The sequence below is a fragment of the Aplidium turbinatum genome, chromosome 11, assembly GCF_918807975.1.
Source record: "Aplidium turbinatum chromosome 11, kaAplTurb1.1, whole genome shotgun sequence".
Lineage (NCBI taxonomy): Eukaryota > Metazoa > Chordata > Ascidiacea > Aplousobranchia > Polyclinidae > Aplidium > Aplidium turbinatum.
The window spans coordinates 25672208-25688112 of NC_137482.1; positions in this window are offsets into that span (position 1 = coordinate 25672208).

Genomic DNA, 15905 nt, shown 5'->3' on the forward strand with positions numbered 1-15905 from the left:
CTTTGTACATGAATGATTTGTCGTGTGAGCTGAATAACCTTGCCGTAGGATGCTATGTTAGGAATTCCTGCCTTAATCACATTATTTATGCAGATGATGTATGTTGTTTTGCACCCAGTATTAAGGGCCTGCAAAGAATTATTGATGTGTGCCAGCAGTATGCTATGTTGCATGACATTATATTTAATTGTAATAAAACTGTTGGAGTTATGTTCAAAACTAAGTTCTTAAAACTTGATTTCCAACCGTTTGTTTATCTGGGTGATGAATGTATTCGTTTTGAAACGACAGTAAAGTACTTGGGCATTGTGATTAACAACATGCTGTCTGATGATGAAGACATGAAAAGACAGCTCCGGTCACTTTACTGCTCTGGCAATATGCTGAGAGCAAGATTCTCTAGGTGTTCTACCACTGTCAAAAACGTATTATTTCGATCCTACTGTATGCCAATGTATGGATCTCAGCTGTGGTGTAAATATTTTTCGTACATTATCAATCGTCTACGTGTAGCGTATAATAACAGCTATAGAATTACATTTCATCTTCCGAGACGTATAAGTATAAGCTCTGTGATGGTAACTAACAAAATTACGACGTTTCATGCTCTCCTTCGTAAAAGTATATAAATTTACTGATCGCTGCTTTAACACATCGAATACGTGGATTCAGCATTTGATGAATTCCGAGTGTTATCATCAATCTGCTTTCTTCCAGCATCGTGATCGTGCTCTCCAGCCTGAAACTTGTGCTTAATATTTGTGTAGTACCGATAGCTGCTAGGCCTACTCGATTTCTGTGTGGTGTTGTATTTCGTTTTCTTTGTGTGTTTGTATCCTATGGACCAATTCTACTTGTGTCTGAAACAAAATCCAAATAAATAAATAAATAAATTACGTTTCAGTTGTGTTGGAGTTTACTCAAGCAGAGAGAACAAGCGACTGGTTACTACACATTTCTGCGTCAAAAAGCATGCTGAAGCTATTTGCTGCCACAGGTCACAACAATTATGCAAAAACATGTCGCCTGTATCTTCAAACAGTTGCAGAATTGAAACAATTCACCCAAATGTTTACCAGCAATTTAGGCTATGTATGATAATCACACCATCAGGCGTTCTAACAAACAATGCTGGGTAGAATTCTGAACTGATTTGTTTATTGAACAGATGCTCAAGAACTCTTTAAAGGGAAAAGGCGGAGTCATCGGCAAGGGCACCACCGATAATGTATTAAGGGTGTGGAATAAAACCATGCACAGGTGTGCAGAAGTGACAGATGCACTTAGTACAGCCTCATTATTGTCAAATTCTGATGATAAACACAAAAAGGCATGTGCTGGAAGAATCAAACGTGATAATGATGATTTTAAAAAAGTGCAAACCTGGTTTTGTTCACTTAATCCATTTAAAGTTGGAGTTCAGCTTATGGCTCTAGACTCAGGGTTGATTGATGACAACAACAGTGTGACCTGTGACCGATCTCAGGAGATAGGGGCGTTTACCCAAAATGAATTTGATGATAAAACCTTTACTAATTGTTCTTTCGAGAGGAAGAAGCATTTAAGTGCTATTCAGAGCCTTTATGCCAGTCTAAAAATTGGTCATGATACTATCACCATTGATCCATTAATACACTTTTTGAGATTGGTTGTTGTCATAGAGTGAAAGCCAGAAAACTAAATTGCAGACTACCGGTAGCCTACTTCTTTTACGAGTTATCAACTTATCACCGTACCCAATGTCACTGTTCAAAGATGGAGTTTTACGAACTGCGCAAAAATCAAAACTAAGTCATACATCTTGCACAAAGTTGAAATGACAAAAGAACCTGACTTCATTAAAATTATATTGATGGCGGTGCCTTGTTGTGGTGGTGTGACTGAAAGAAGAATGAGAAGTTCCATGAGTTCTTCAAAAAGTACATCAGTTTTCTTCAGCACTTGCGCGCCAACGTTATTGTTTTTCATGGCTACAGGGTTGGTTTTGAATCTTTATCCTCGGACTGACAAAGCCTTGATAGGTTATTCCTGATAGTTTCGCATACTTGTAGAGGCTTTTAACGTAGGCCGGTTACCGAGATTGACAGAGTGAAGTTTCCGATTGTTGAAGTCTTGTTGCCTGGGAATTATTCCATCCAATAGGTGCCGCTGAGTGGAAAGCAGTCCTTAGAATGCATTGCTCAAGCGCACACCCCGAGTGTCGAACCAGCGCAGCTTGACGAAGCTTCTTCGTTCACGAAGTCAGGCGCTGGTTCGACACTCGAACGTTCGACACTCTAACCAATTAAGCTATCGGGGTGGACTCACATGGGAAACGATCCCAGAAGTACGAGGGAATGGTCATGTCTAATCGTTCACCCGTCGATCCGACTCTCCTTCCACCATCACCACAAGCTGCATAGCCTACTATCACGGCCTCAGAGTATATCACCAGCTGAAAGTTTGGAGAACTTTAAGCAACTCAGATTTGAAACCATTGTCATGGGGTTGGCAGAAAGAAGATGACATGTTTTCTCCAGTCATGACGGATGTAGCTGCTGCACCAGAAGATGTCTTGAAAATATTTCGATGTAGCTGCAAGGAATCATGTGACAGACGCTGCTCTTGTCGGAAAGCGGGCTCAACATGCACATCGTCAAGCAAAGAATGGCACGGTGTCAACCAAAGATTCGACCCATCAAAAACGCTCTGGTACGACGTCTCAAACTGTTGAATTGAATGATCAAAATTCTTGCCCAACTGAAAGGAACATGTTTTTCTCAAGCTATACAAACAAACAAAGATTTGTGGTGGCTTTAACGAAACAACTGGAGTTGAATGGTTTCAAAGTTCATTTGTGCCCTAGTGTTGCAGGTACAACAATCGTTCAAATTGCTTTGATTCGGTAGGTAGGACACCTGTAACTGTGTACTCCAACGATACTGATGTCCTTTGCCTACTAGTGCATCATGCTATGTACCGTGAATATTCTGATATCTTCTTGCCCAACATTGCAAGAGGGAAAAAATACCAGCAAAGACAGTGCTACAGAGTTAGAGATGTTATTGCGAAGGTAGATGTTCTTGTTTTGGAGTGACTGTGATACAACTTCAGCAGTTCATAAATTCGGCAAGGTGTCTATTGGAGAAGTTGAAATCAAGCAAGTTTGCGAAATGTTGCCGATGTTTTCTACGAAGACGACATGTCTCCACACCAAGTTGGCAGGGCTTGGATACGGTTCTTTGAACTTTTAAACTCGTCTACATATACTTTACCACAAATCACTAAACAGAAGTACGAGGAAATGGTCATGTCTAATCGTTCTCACATTGATCCGGCTCTCCTTCCACAATCACCACGAGCTGCATACCACCACGGCCTCAGAGTATATCACCAGACATGCACAAATATTACAGTCGTGTTTGATGACGAATTGGAAGAAGAGAGACATTTTATAGATGCGTTTGCATTACTTTGATTGAAATGTGTTTACATTTTATTAGAACTTAAAACTGTAAATGTCGTTTTTACATCTTTACAGCTGGTTTAACCCCAGCAAGACCGGGATTTTTGGCACTCCAGGACTGGGGGGACACAGTGTTTTTGTAACAAAATACCCTATGAAATAGCATTTTAACTAAAACCTTCTTCACTACGTCCTAGATAGCTTTTATGTGTTGCTTACATATCCTTGCTTATAAAAGAAAAACATTTTATTTCGGTGAAATCTATCCTGTTATCTCCGTCTCGGTCAACTTTTACCCCCTTAAACGTGTGATAAATACCTCCTAATTAGGTTATTTTTATATTTTTGCTTTCCGATTGTTAGTTTGCTTTGCGGATAGTAATATTCCAATTTATGGTGTTGTATTCTCACCATTCTGTTACGAAGGTAACGTGTTTTAGCTTACGATTGTATTATAATATTGAGCAAATTAGTGTTTTACGCCCCGGCACGTTTTTAATCGTAACATTTTTTCCCCAAGGTAAAAAAAATGACAAAACCCATCATTGAAAAGCTGATAAAATTATCTTTCCAACGATATATAATTCGTCTTTATAAGAATTTTTTCTAGGTTGACCAAAAATTCTACAGGACTATAGTATCCTGAAGCTCATCAATGAAAACTGAACTAAACACAAAAATAAATTTGTTAATGAATGGATAATTCGTTACTGGACATTTACCACCTGTGCATTTTCGGTGTTTGGGATAGGTTAGGACTCTGGGTGGGAAAGATGAGAGTGGTAGTTGGTAAATGATGTCCAGGACTCCAGGTGATAAATGTCCCAGAACCGACTAACTGACAAGCAGTTTTTTTGGCTGGACAGTGAACAAAGGAAGTAAACCATATTGTAAAATATGTGCTGCTTTTGTGTAACTGTTCTAATACAACAATGTTGCTTCGACATACCGGTGCTACGGAAAAAATCGAGATTAAAATAACTTTAAAGTTGTATTGGCACCTTTTTTAACTAGTAAATAACGTCAAAAATAACCTCGCCTATGAAAGAAATTTTGACCGGTTTCCGACTGAGAAAAAAGGGATTTTTCAGGACAAAAAAGGAAATTGAAGAGGATTTATCAATTGTCAGAAGTGGAAGCACTGTACGAGTGGCAGAGCGGAGACAAACGACGCGGCCGGACACTTTTGCTCGTTTAACGGCGAATCAACGTTTTTTAACGTTGCATGAATGTAACAATGGCAATAATTATGTTTCTCGGCAGCCGATTTGTAGCAAGAATTGACAGCGATAGACACGTGTTTCGCCCATGAGGCTGGGCTCATCAGTATCGCACCGTATTCTGCCACAAATTTATTCGACCACCGCTTTACCAGTCAGTTTAACTCTTATCTTTGTGGAAACAAAGAAAGAGCCAACAAAACCAGCAGGCGCCAGGGCAGAGGACATTGTGAAGAAAGGGGCGTTCTTCCCGGCTATCAGCACAAGGCTGAGCACTCACTAGTACAGCGAGCAACTGCGATTCGCCAACCATAACGGTGTAGCTTCCACGCTAGCCATTCAGACTTTCCAATCAACAATATGTTCACAATGTCCTCTGCCCTGGCGCCTGCTGGTTTTGTTAGCTCTTTCTTTGTTTCCACAAAGATAAGAGTTAAACTGACTGGTAAAGCGGTGGTCGAATAAATTTGTGGCAGAATACGGTGCGATACTGATGAGCCCAGCCTCATGGGCGAAACACGTGTCTATCGCTGTCAATTCTTGCTACAAATCGGCTGCCGAGAAACATATTGTTGATTGGAAAGTCTGAATGGCTAGCGTGGAAGCTACACCGTTATGGTTGGCGAATCGCAGTTGCTCGCTGTACTAGTGAGTGCTCAGCCTTGTGCTGATAGCCGGGAAGAACGCCCCTTTCTTCACAATGGCAATAATTATCGAAAATTAATCGCTTAATTAGTAGGGCCTATCATATGGCGACAAAACTCTGTGAATAAGGTAAGTAGGCTAGTATCAGAAGGTGGCAGATGGTTACAGATATTTTGGGACTTAAAATTGCATTAAATTTTTTTTTTAAATTCTTGAAATGTCCGGCGGGCGCGGCCCGCCCGGGACTCGGCGCCGGTGACAATGGTACATGGGACTTTTTTGAAATAACATTTATAAAAAGTTACAGAAGCAACAGGCAAAAATTTGCCTTCTGTAACTACAATATCAGGTCAAGAAAAACAAAAATAAAAATCGTAATTCATTCTATATTAATCTATAAATTTTAACATGTAGAATAGCCTACTTGTAATGCATTTTTCAACCTTCAAGTTTGATGTTTCCACTACGTTTAATGCATTAAATTAAAAGGTATTTTCCCATGAAAAGATCTATAAAATTTATGCATGGGTTATATAGTGCCGTTTGTGTTTTCAATATAATGGTAAAAGTAGCAACAATAACTATGGACTTATCAAACAAAATAGGAAATGCTTTAAGCATTTTGACAACAGGGTAATCAATTTTATGGTATCATAATAGCATATACTCAGATTGCTCACATAACTAGGCAGACTCGTTACTCTATCATTTACTTCGTTCCACAACTCCTGATGTGTCCACAACGGCATGATGTCGGTGTAGATTATACTATGTTTATTATTTGTTCATAAGAAATCAACATTGTGTCATTCACCAAGAACGTACCGATGTTTGATGTATATCTAGGTCAGCATTCATTCTCACAGAATCATGTGCTTCACTATCACCACCTGTACTCGCAGTATTCTTGTGAGCAGCAGTGTCTTCAGCTATCCACTGAAGCAAAAATACCAAGTAGGATTAGTAAAATAATTTGCTACCTGCATGGTAGTGTACTAGGCATTGGTAGGCCCCCTCAGGCCAGTGGTTTTCAACCTATTTCATCCCTGCAGCCTTAGTTAACTGCTGATTTGTTCTTCCACCCCCAAGACGACAAGCATTAGGTTGGGGTACAGGTTATCAAAACCTAATAAGTTACTGCAATTCTAACTAAATACCATAAACTATTAATGAAATCAACAGTACTTCTTTAACTTGGCGTCTTTTTGTAAGTTGGTCGCCAGGAAGAAGTCGAATGTAATCCTTCAGCTGTTGCACTAGTTCCTGGTGGTAAAGAAAAGGTTGGTGGAATGCACCAGGCTTCAAGTCTAGTCTTTTGGCATATCCAATTTAGAATTGAAGAAACTTTTCGAAGTCTGCTTCTTGAAAATGCAGACTACAAATTCTATGAAGGGACAGCTGTGAAAAATTAAGTTGTAGCAGTTCACACACTGTTACAGAACCTGTTTCTTGAGTATGGTTGCCATGACTTCCAATTCTTCTGCACAATAGTAATACTCTTTCAAAAAAATATTCAAAGTACTGTATAAATCAACACAAATCTGCAATTTACATATACCATTAAGGTTTGATCTGGCATAATGGATTTGATGTTTGATATGCAGTTTACAGATTCATAGCCTATTCACTGTTGGCATATGCCAGTAGTTCAGTTCAGTTTATTTTTCATCATTAACGTTTCTGGAATGAAAATGGTTGTGCAAGCTGCAATTATGCCTACCATCAATATACCAACATGCCAATAAACAGGAAAAGGTGATAAAACCATGGCGGTTCAAAACATGTCATGCAATAGCTGGGTACCAGATGTGCAGTAGGCCTACGGTATACAACTGTAGCCAGCAAAGCTGTCAGCTACCGTACTAAACCTGTTAAAGAAAATAAATGTAGCCTATGCTGTAAGCATCTGTTATTAGTCCAACATCAACATCATAATTGTCTAAAACACTGACGTCTAACTCTACAAAAATACTTAATCTATACCGTACTAGTCTAACTCTAAACAGGCAAAACATCTTAAAAAGCACTGCAAGTTAGCGAGGGAAAACACACTCAGCTGCCTGACTAGCTTCGACTGACAAGGTTGCCAATAGTAATATCGCTGGCGTACAGTCCAGCAGTTTCTGTCGTAACAGAAATTTCAAGACTACAACATGGCAACATGGTACTGTAAAAAACGCAGCACCCTCTCCCAGCCAAAATCGCCGCTTCCAAGAGATTCGCGCATGCGCAATACAGCACAAACAAGCCGAAACTGGGACTGCAGGGAACTGCAGTACCAGAGCTTCCGTACCAGAATTTATTTAATGCAGTGATTTGTGCTATTGTTTTCTAGATATGACGAGGGGTTTGAGTTGACTTTCAAGAAATACACATACATTAGGCTATAAAATAAAAATTATTTAGCTAAAATTAACGCTAATAAAAAGTACTCAATGCCTGGCAAAAATTGCTAAGCAGAGCGTTATCAAAGCAAATACAGAAATTACGCCAGGGGGTGCTGCAGTACCGCAGCACCTTCTGACGAGCCGCCACTGATACGGCAAATCAAGAGCTTGTATGCATAGATCGTTGCATAGATCAATGGCTATCAACAAATCGATTGTCTCTAAATGTCACCAAAACCAAACATATATTATTTTCAAGTCAAGGAAGCAAGACACTATCATACATCCCACCCTTGAATATTCGAAAAAGCAACATAGAACAAGTTGCCTCAATAAAGTTTCTGGGAATAATTGTAAACGAGCATTTGTCATGGAAATCTCATATGGAAATCTTGCTTCAAAAAATAAGATCAACACTCTGCGTGACAAAAAAAAATTAAGCCTTTCCTAAACAAACAAGCACTTCTATCCATCTACCATTCTCTAGTTGAGAGTCAGATATTATATTGTATCTCAACATGGTGTCATGGAAACAAAACTACATTGCAAAAGCTACAACGTAGGCAGGGTTGGGACTATCGATTACGAATCGATATTCGATAGCGTTATTCTTTACTTTGTCACTATCGAATCCGTGTTTTCTTTTCTTTTTCAAATAAGTATCGATTAGCTGCTATTCTTTACTTTTTTGTGTGTTGAATTCGATATTCGGTAGTTTTCTCTAAAGTTTACAAATAAACAACGTAAAATATTAACCGAATTCCACAATTTTATTAAGGCAGAGTTTGAAATTCTATTGAAAGGAGAAACAATTTTTTTTTTTTGCGGGGAAACCCTGGTTGATCGCTGGTTGGTCGATTTAAACTGTGTTTGTGACTCTTCTCAGAAGGATTATTATTGCATGACTGCATCTAAAATTATGTTTTGTTACTCCTAGTCCTTTGAGTGGGAAGTATTATTTACTTCTTTGAACTTTTTCAATTTGTTACTGCCTTGAGCATTCAGAAAAAGTGGTGGAATAATTGTTTTTTTTTTTCACAATATCGATTACTAAGCTACATTCTTTATTCTTTACTTTATTTTCTAGTATCGAAATCGGTTAATTCTTTACTTTTTTTGGCACTATCGAATATCGGAATATTCTTTACTTTTTCACTATCGACTCCCATCCCTGAACGTAGGCTACATGCAATAGCTTTCTTCGTATTGTATTTGACATTGACCGCAGAGAAAGCATAAAAGGTGTAATGGAACTCAATAATTTAAAATCAATTAACCACATGAAAACTACAGAGATTGCAACTTTCATGTTTAAATATTCAAAAAAGCTGCTTCCCACAACATTCAATGATATAATTATGTGTAAACAATCAAGTAGCCTAACAACAAGAAGTAATTCTCCTTATATTCCGATATATTGCAGAATTAACACTTGCAAACAATCAATACGGTACATGGGGCCAACAGTTTGGAACAAACTTCCCCCTACTATAAGAAATGAATGTAAAACTGTAAAAGGCTTTAAATCAAAAATAAACAAGCTAGATCTTCCTTGAAATAATCCCATCTAAGTATTACATCATGCACCAAACATAGGGGAGAGTGGGGTTAGTCGGAAAGTTTTTTTTTTAAAGTGAAATTTAAAAGAATTGGTGCATAACCTGACAACGTGAAGTGGCTTAAATTATCATCTATAGTGTCCTCTATCATACAATCAAAAATAAGTATTGAGTCAATTCAGCTTTTAATAAAAATTTAAAATAAACAAACATACAATTAATTTTCCAACTAACCCCATGCTTGGGGTTAGTTGAAAAACGTCAGTTCACCGCACGCTAATTAACTGGATACTATTTTTTCAACCAACAAACATTTACATGGGGTTGTAAGCAAATATGTTTACCTGCTTTAAAATCAAAATGCAATGAATTCTACATCTAATCATCGTAAAACCATTTTTTAATAAACGCATTGTTAAAACTTGTGATGCCGTATTTATAACACTTTCCAAGTTATTTAAATTAAAATTTTACAATGTATGTCTGATTAAAACAAGTACATTGGAGCTTATACTGCATTATCATACCACGACGATACACTCGTTCGTACTACATAGTCATACCGTTATCAAACCATTTTCCAACTAACCCCACCCACTATTTTCCAACTAGCCCCAATAGCATATGAAAAACTATTTTCCTAAAATATTTAAGCATGGTGCATGGGACTAAAATTTTTTTATGTCCTAGTGTTGTAGAACACCTACAGCTGACACACACCAAAAAACTTCTGCCTATCTTTAACGATATCGACGCATAAGATGTTTTTAAATACGCCAAAAATTTTACTTCGAAAGTAAGAAAATAGAAAATTGTCAGCCAACCAGGTATAACTTGACTCAACAAATCGAAACTAACATGGATTATGTGTTTTTATAAACTACTTCACATGTTGGCAGTAAATATTTAAAAAATTTATCGAGAGTTAAAAAAATGGTCATTTTTCAACTAACCCCGCCTTCCAACTAACCCCACTCTCCCCCTAATATATATATATATATATTTTTTTTTTGCCCAGCAATGATAAGCCAATGTGTGTAGATTTATTAGCAAAATAGTAAGATTGTAAGTACTCCTACTGGCCTTCTGGTTCTTGTGTTTTTTGTCCACAGAAGTTCTACAGAGTCTGCAGAAGTTTTTCAGCTGCAGAAGTTAAGCAGATATGTGCATTTTTGTACTTAAGCAAGCTGTGTCTTACTACAGAAAACGTGGAAGTCCTGTTTTTTCTGTATTCTTAGATGCTTCGAAAGCATTTGATAGGGTAAACCACAACCTCCTATTCAAGAAACTAATTCAACGAGGAGTGCCGATGTGCCTTGTTCGTCTGATAGTTTATTGGTATACCCATCAGCGGATGTACATACGCTGGGGTTGTCATTACTCACAGTCTTTTTCTGTCAGCAATGGTGTCAAACAGGGTGGTGTTCTCAGTCCTTACTTATTTGCCGTGTATATGGATGATTTATCAACTGTGCTAAGCAAAACCAAGGCAGGCTGTTACATAGGTAATACACTTGTTAATCATCTCATGTTTGCTGATGATATTTGTTGTATTTCTCCAAGTGTTCATGGTCTGCAGAGTATCTTGAATGTGTGTGAAGATTATGCGCTTTCTAACGATGTCATTTTTAACTGCAAAAAGTCATTTGCTATGTACTTCCAAACCAAACACTTAAAGTTAAATTTGAATCCAATTGTACGGCTCAATGGAAGTGAGCTCAAATTCGTAGACAGTGTCAAATATTTGGGTGTTTTTCTTGACACGGCAATGTGTGACGACAAGGATATAAATCGACAAGTGCGATCAATCTACTGTTCTGCCAACAAATTAAAATTTTACAAGTGCTCCAGTGATATTAAAAATGTTCTATTCCGTTCTTATTGTACTCCAATGTATGCATGTCATCTGTGGGAAAATTATCATCAACGTGACATTAATCGTCTGCGTGTTGCCTTCAATAATGCGTTTAGAATTATTCACAATTTACCTAAACACTATAGCGTACGTGAACATCAAGTCTTGTGTAACATCATAACATTTGATGCATTACTTCGTAAATATGTTTTTTCTTTTGTTGGAAGATGCGAAGTATCGTCTAACTCTATTGTTGCCTCCCTGATGAGGTCTGATTGCCATCGTATATCAAATTACCGTCTTCATTATAATAATTCTATGTATGCTATTATCTAGTTTAGATGGCTGCCATGTCATCTGATTGTTTTTATCGTTCTCAATACTTTCAGTTCTTCTAACTTGTAACGCTACTGTACCATTGTCTGTAAACTTGTAACAGTAGATAGGCCTAGCCTATTTATTGAGATTTTGTGCATTTGCAGTTTGTGTATTATTTTGTTATTTTTTGATGTTATTTCGTTGTTGTTGGTCGTTATTTGTGCATTTGCAGTTTGTGTATTATTTTGTTGTTTTGGATATGGACAGCTTTGTCTGATGCAAATAAATTATTATATTATTATTTCCATCCTCTTTGACCAATCGCCATCTTTCGATGAAGCAGTGGCCATGTGCTCCAACCAATTGTTTTATATCAATATCTTGGACTGGATCGTCATGCTATTGTCTGATTGTTTATCTATTTTTCTAACGTAATATGTCGAATTGGATTTTTTTGTCACTTTAATATGGTTTAACGTGTAAAACATACGGTAACCCAAATTTGTCATATTACTGTGACATACCACTACTACATCCCAGCTGACGATGCCTGTCATTTTTGCATTAATTCAACGTTTGATCGGTGTGGAGGTGAAAAGTGACGAGTTTAGCTGACTGGGGTCTAAAATTATCGCTTTATCAACGCAACTTTTTATCAAAGCACGCTTGATATCTTCAAGACATAACTTCCCTGGGTGAAATTGAATTTCCGCAAGATGATGATGTTGTTTTTTGCTAGTTTGATTTATTTGTTTTTTTGTCATTGTTTCATGTCGTCAAGTTATAGCCTATCTATTTTGTGAGTCGTGCAAGGCCTGGTGCGTTGCGCTTGAAATGGCTTTGCCCGTGGTAGGATTTCTTTGTGGGGTTTTCTTTGCCTGCCTTGTTCTTTGCTATGAGCTAAACGCATCAAGACGTGTTCCCCTTACGACCATCAGCACTCTTGATAACGCACCATGGCCGATCTTCATAGCAACTGTCCATACAAATCTTCAATATATCAGCTAAAGTTATGTAGGCTAATAAAGTTATAGCCTATATATATATGTATATTTGTTTTGTAACATTTAAATTTTTCTGAAGGTGTTGCGATCGTGCCAAATTTTTTTTCAACTCAATAACTTACTTCGATCACAAGCACGTATTAACGTTCGCGTTTTGTCGCTTCTACCTTTTTCTCAACCTTTGCTATGTTGACGTGTATTGTTTTGATATGATGGTCAGAAATAAAAACAACTGAACTGATAATCCGTACCAATAATAATCCAAATGATAATAAAGTGGTAACAGTCATACAGCAATTGATTCTACTAGTGCATCTTATTCAAATAGAATACAAAATTTACAATTAGTGAATGGTCAAGAAATATTTTACATAACGTTTCTCAATTTATGCTTAAGAACTAAGATTGAACAGCTCGCTTTACAAAATGCAGCTAATACAAAACTCAAGAGAATTTCTGGTCTATGTTTTCACAAGTAGACAAGCGTTCGCTTTGCTAGCTTTTATGCTGATTGCAGCAAAACACAGAGAAGCCTAGTTATTTAAAGACAACAACAAGAAACAATATAGCTTCAAATAATATGCCTTGGTTGAAGCAAGCGGATAACAATCGTTCACTAACGTTGATACAACACTCTTTCAATATGCAGCGAAAGGATTCGAAGAGATAACGCGCTTCTTCTTCGTCGTATGAGCTGTCTTCTTCCGGACTATATGTTTGGGCATGAGGTCATCAGCCACTGGACAGTCTCATCATCCAGGGCCTTCAGTCTAAGCGTTCCATGTGGTGGTTGATGGATTGGGCAGTCATGGACATGATCTAATATCTGGTCTGTGGCACCACACTCGCATCTCGGTGAGGGAGCCAGGCCCCATCTGCACATGTCTGAACGAAAGCGACCGACGCCGGTTCGTAGGCGGTTAAGCCGGACCCACGCAAGTCTTGCGAGGGACATTCCCGGAGGGTGGGGATCGACGTCGGATAGGAAATCACGGAGTCGGGAGGTGTTGTTTTGCCATTCCGTGTTCCATGTGTAGTTCGTCTAGTGTGCTGCACTTATTCCAAGATCTTCAGCGTTGTTAAGAAGCTGTCGTGCGGCGGGCGCAAATGGGCGTCTTGATTTCAGTCGCTGCTGTTCTCCATGTAGGCACTGGAATGTACTGTGGAGGAGGTGGTCGGGGTCCAGTGCGCGACGAGCAAGGAAAATCATGGCTCCTTTACGGCAAAGCTCAGCAGGTTGGATGCCTGCAAGGATGGGAAGGCGTCCGTTGGAGTGGGATGCAGGCATCCAGTCACAGTGCGTAGTGCATGGCGGTGTCAATGTGGCGGGTGTGGGAGCTGCGGCACCACACTGGTGCGCAGTACTCAGCGGTAGAATGGACGAGGGCCAAGGTAGCTGTGCGAAGGGTTTTCGCGTCAGCTCCCCAGCCGGAACCCGCCAGCCGCTTCAAAGTGCAACGCGCACAGATAGTTTTTTGCGCAGTGACTCCAGGTGTCGTCGGTACGTGAGTGACCTGTCCGGGTTACGCCGAGGTAGGTGGGTTCTGCGCAGTATAGCAGGCGTTCGTCGTCGGTGGTAATGTTGATCTCACGTTTTGCTTCCTTGTTGTTTAGATGGAAGGCCGCAGACACTGTCTTTGCCTTGCTGAACTGTAGCTTCCATTTCTGGAGATATGTTAATATAGTTGACATGTCCTGGCTTTGGTTCCTCTCCATTGACTGCCAATCTCCGGCTGGATGTAGGAGAGCCAGGTCGTCTGCGTAAGCATACTTCCTGGAGATGGTGTCAGGCAGGTCATAGATGTAAGTGTTAAAGAGGAGGGGGGCCAGGACAGAGCCCTGTGGGACGCCGTTCCTGAGTCGACGTAGTCTACTTCGTCGGCCGCTACCAGTGGAAAGGGTAAAGCTGTGGTTTTGCACAAGTTCCATAATCATATGGACCATGTGCCTGTCAGGAAGGAGACGGAGTAGTTTGGAGGTAAGGCCGGTGTGCCATAAAGTGTCGTAGGCAGCCTTGAGATCGACAAACACGGCGCCAGCCTTATTTTTTTGCCGAGAAGCTATCCTCGATGTCTTGGGTCATCAGAGTGACCTGGTCTAAGGTTGATCTTCCGTGGCTAAAGCCGGCTTGTTCCTAAGGGAGCTGAGGGTCTATTATCGGTTCGACACGGGCGTAGATAAGTCTTTCGAGTATCTTGAAAAGGATACAGAGCAGAGAGATGGGATGGTAGCTCTTCGGATCCCCTAGGGGCTTCTTCGGTTTTGGGACTGCAACCACTAGGGCTCTTCTCCAGATTCTTGGGATGCGCAGGTGACGCAAGCAGCAGGAAAGGAAGTGTTTTAACCAGGACCTCATAGTGGGGGCAGCTTGGAGTATTAGTTCCGGGCATAGGTGGTCAAGGCCCGGGGATTTGCCTGGCTTTAGGTGCTGGAGGGCGAAGGCAAATTCCTCTGGGGTAAACTCACTCGAGATGTTGCCCTCGACAGGTGTTGGGACCTTCCAGAGGTCCGTCATTTCCTTGAGGATGGACTTTTCTGCTTCACGGTCTCTCGTTCTGTGCACTCCATTTTTCACAAGTTGTGAGGCGATGGCATTTGCTGAAATGGGGCATTGGCGACGAGAGGCACGTGATCTGCCAGTGAGGTTGTTGAGTGTACTCCATGCTGTGCGTCTGGAGTGCGTGAAGTCGATGGCTTCTGTCCAGCGATCCTTCCTCTTTGAATCCAATCTTGCCAGCAGGGCTGTTGCTGAGTTGGAGGTGGCGGTGCCCTGGGGGGAACGGAGGAAGTCGCGGTAGAGCGTGTCGCACTCCACATTCCAGCAAGGTATGTAGCTTTTTCGTCGACCTCGCGGGATGGAGTCTTTCGCCGCAGATATGATTGCATCACAAAAGTCCTGGTAGGCTTCGTCCACTTTGATGGTGTGTGGGGATGGGAGGTACTGCGTAGTTTCGTTTGTGAGGAAGCTGTAGTATTCCCAATCGGCCTTTCTGAAGTTCCATCGCTTGACAGGCTTGCTCGGAATAGGTGTGGCAAGCAAGGGGGGCGTGATTAGCGAGGGTCGATGTTGAGACCTTGGGAACTTCTCTAGCACACGTCTGTTCGGCTGGCGATCATCGGGGTCATCACTTGCGAAAGCCAGGTCTGGGTTCGTGCCAGTGTTCCAACGACCGGAGAGGAAGCTCGCTGCGCCCTTAGGATCGTGTAAGAGGGCGAGTTTGTTGTTGGTTGCCCAAGCGGCCAGACTTTCTCCATCGTTGTTTATGGAGTTGTAGCCCCAGTCAGTGTGGTGGCAGTTAAAGTCGCCAGCGTAGAGGCTGGGGTGGGGGAACACTGGGATGGCTGTTGATGTTATCCGCGAAGGTGGGGGCTTGTAGACATTGACGATGTTGTAGCCTGCTACATCTATACAAAGTCACTCGATCTCCGATTGAGCTTGGGATTGATCAACCAAGGACCAGCTCAGCTGGTC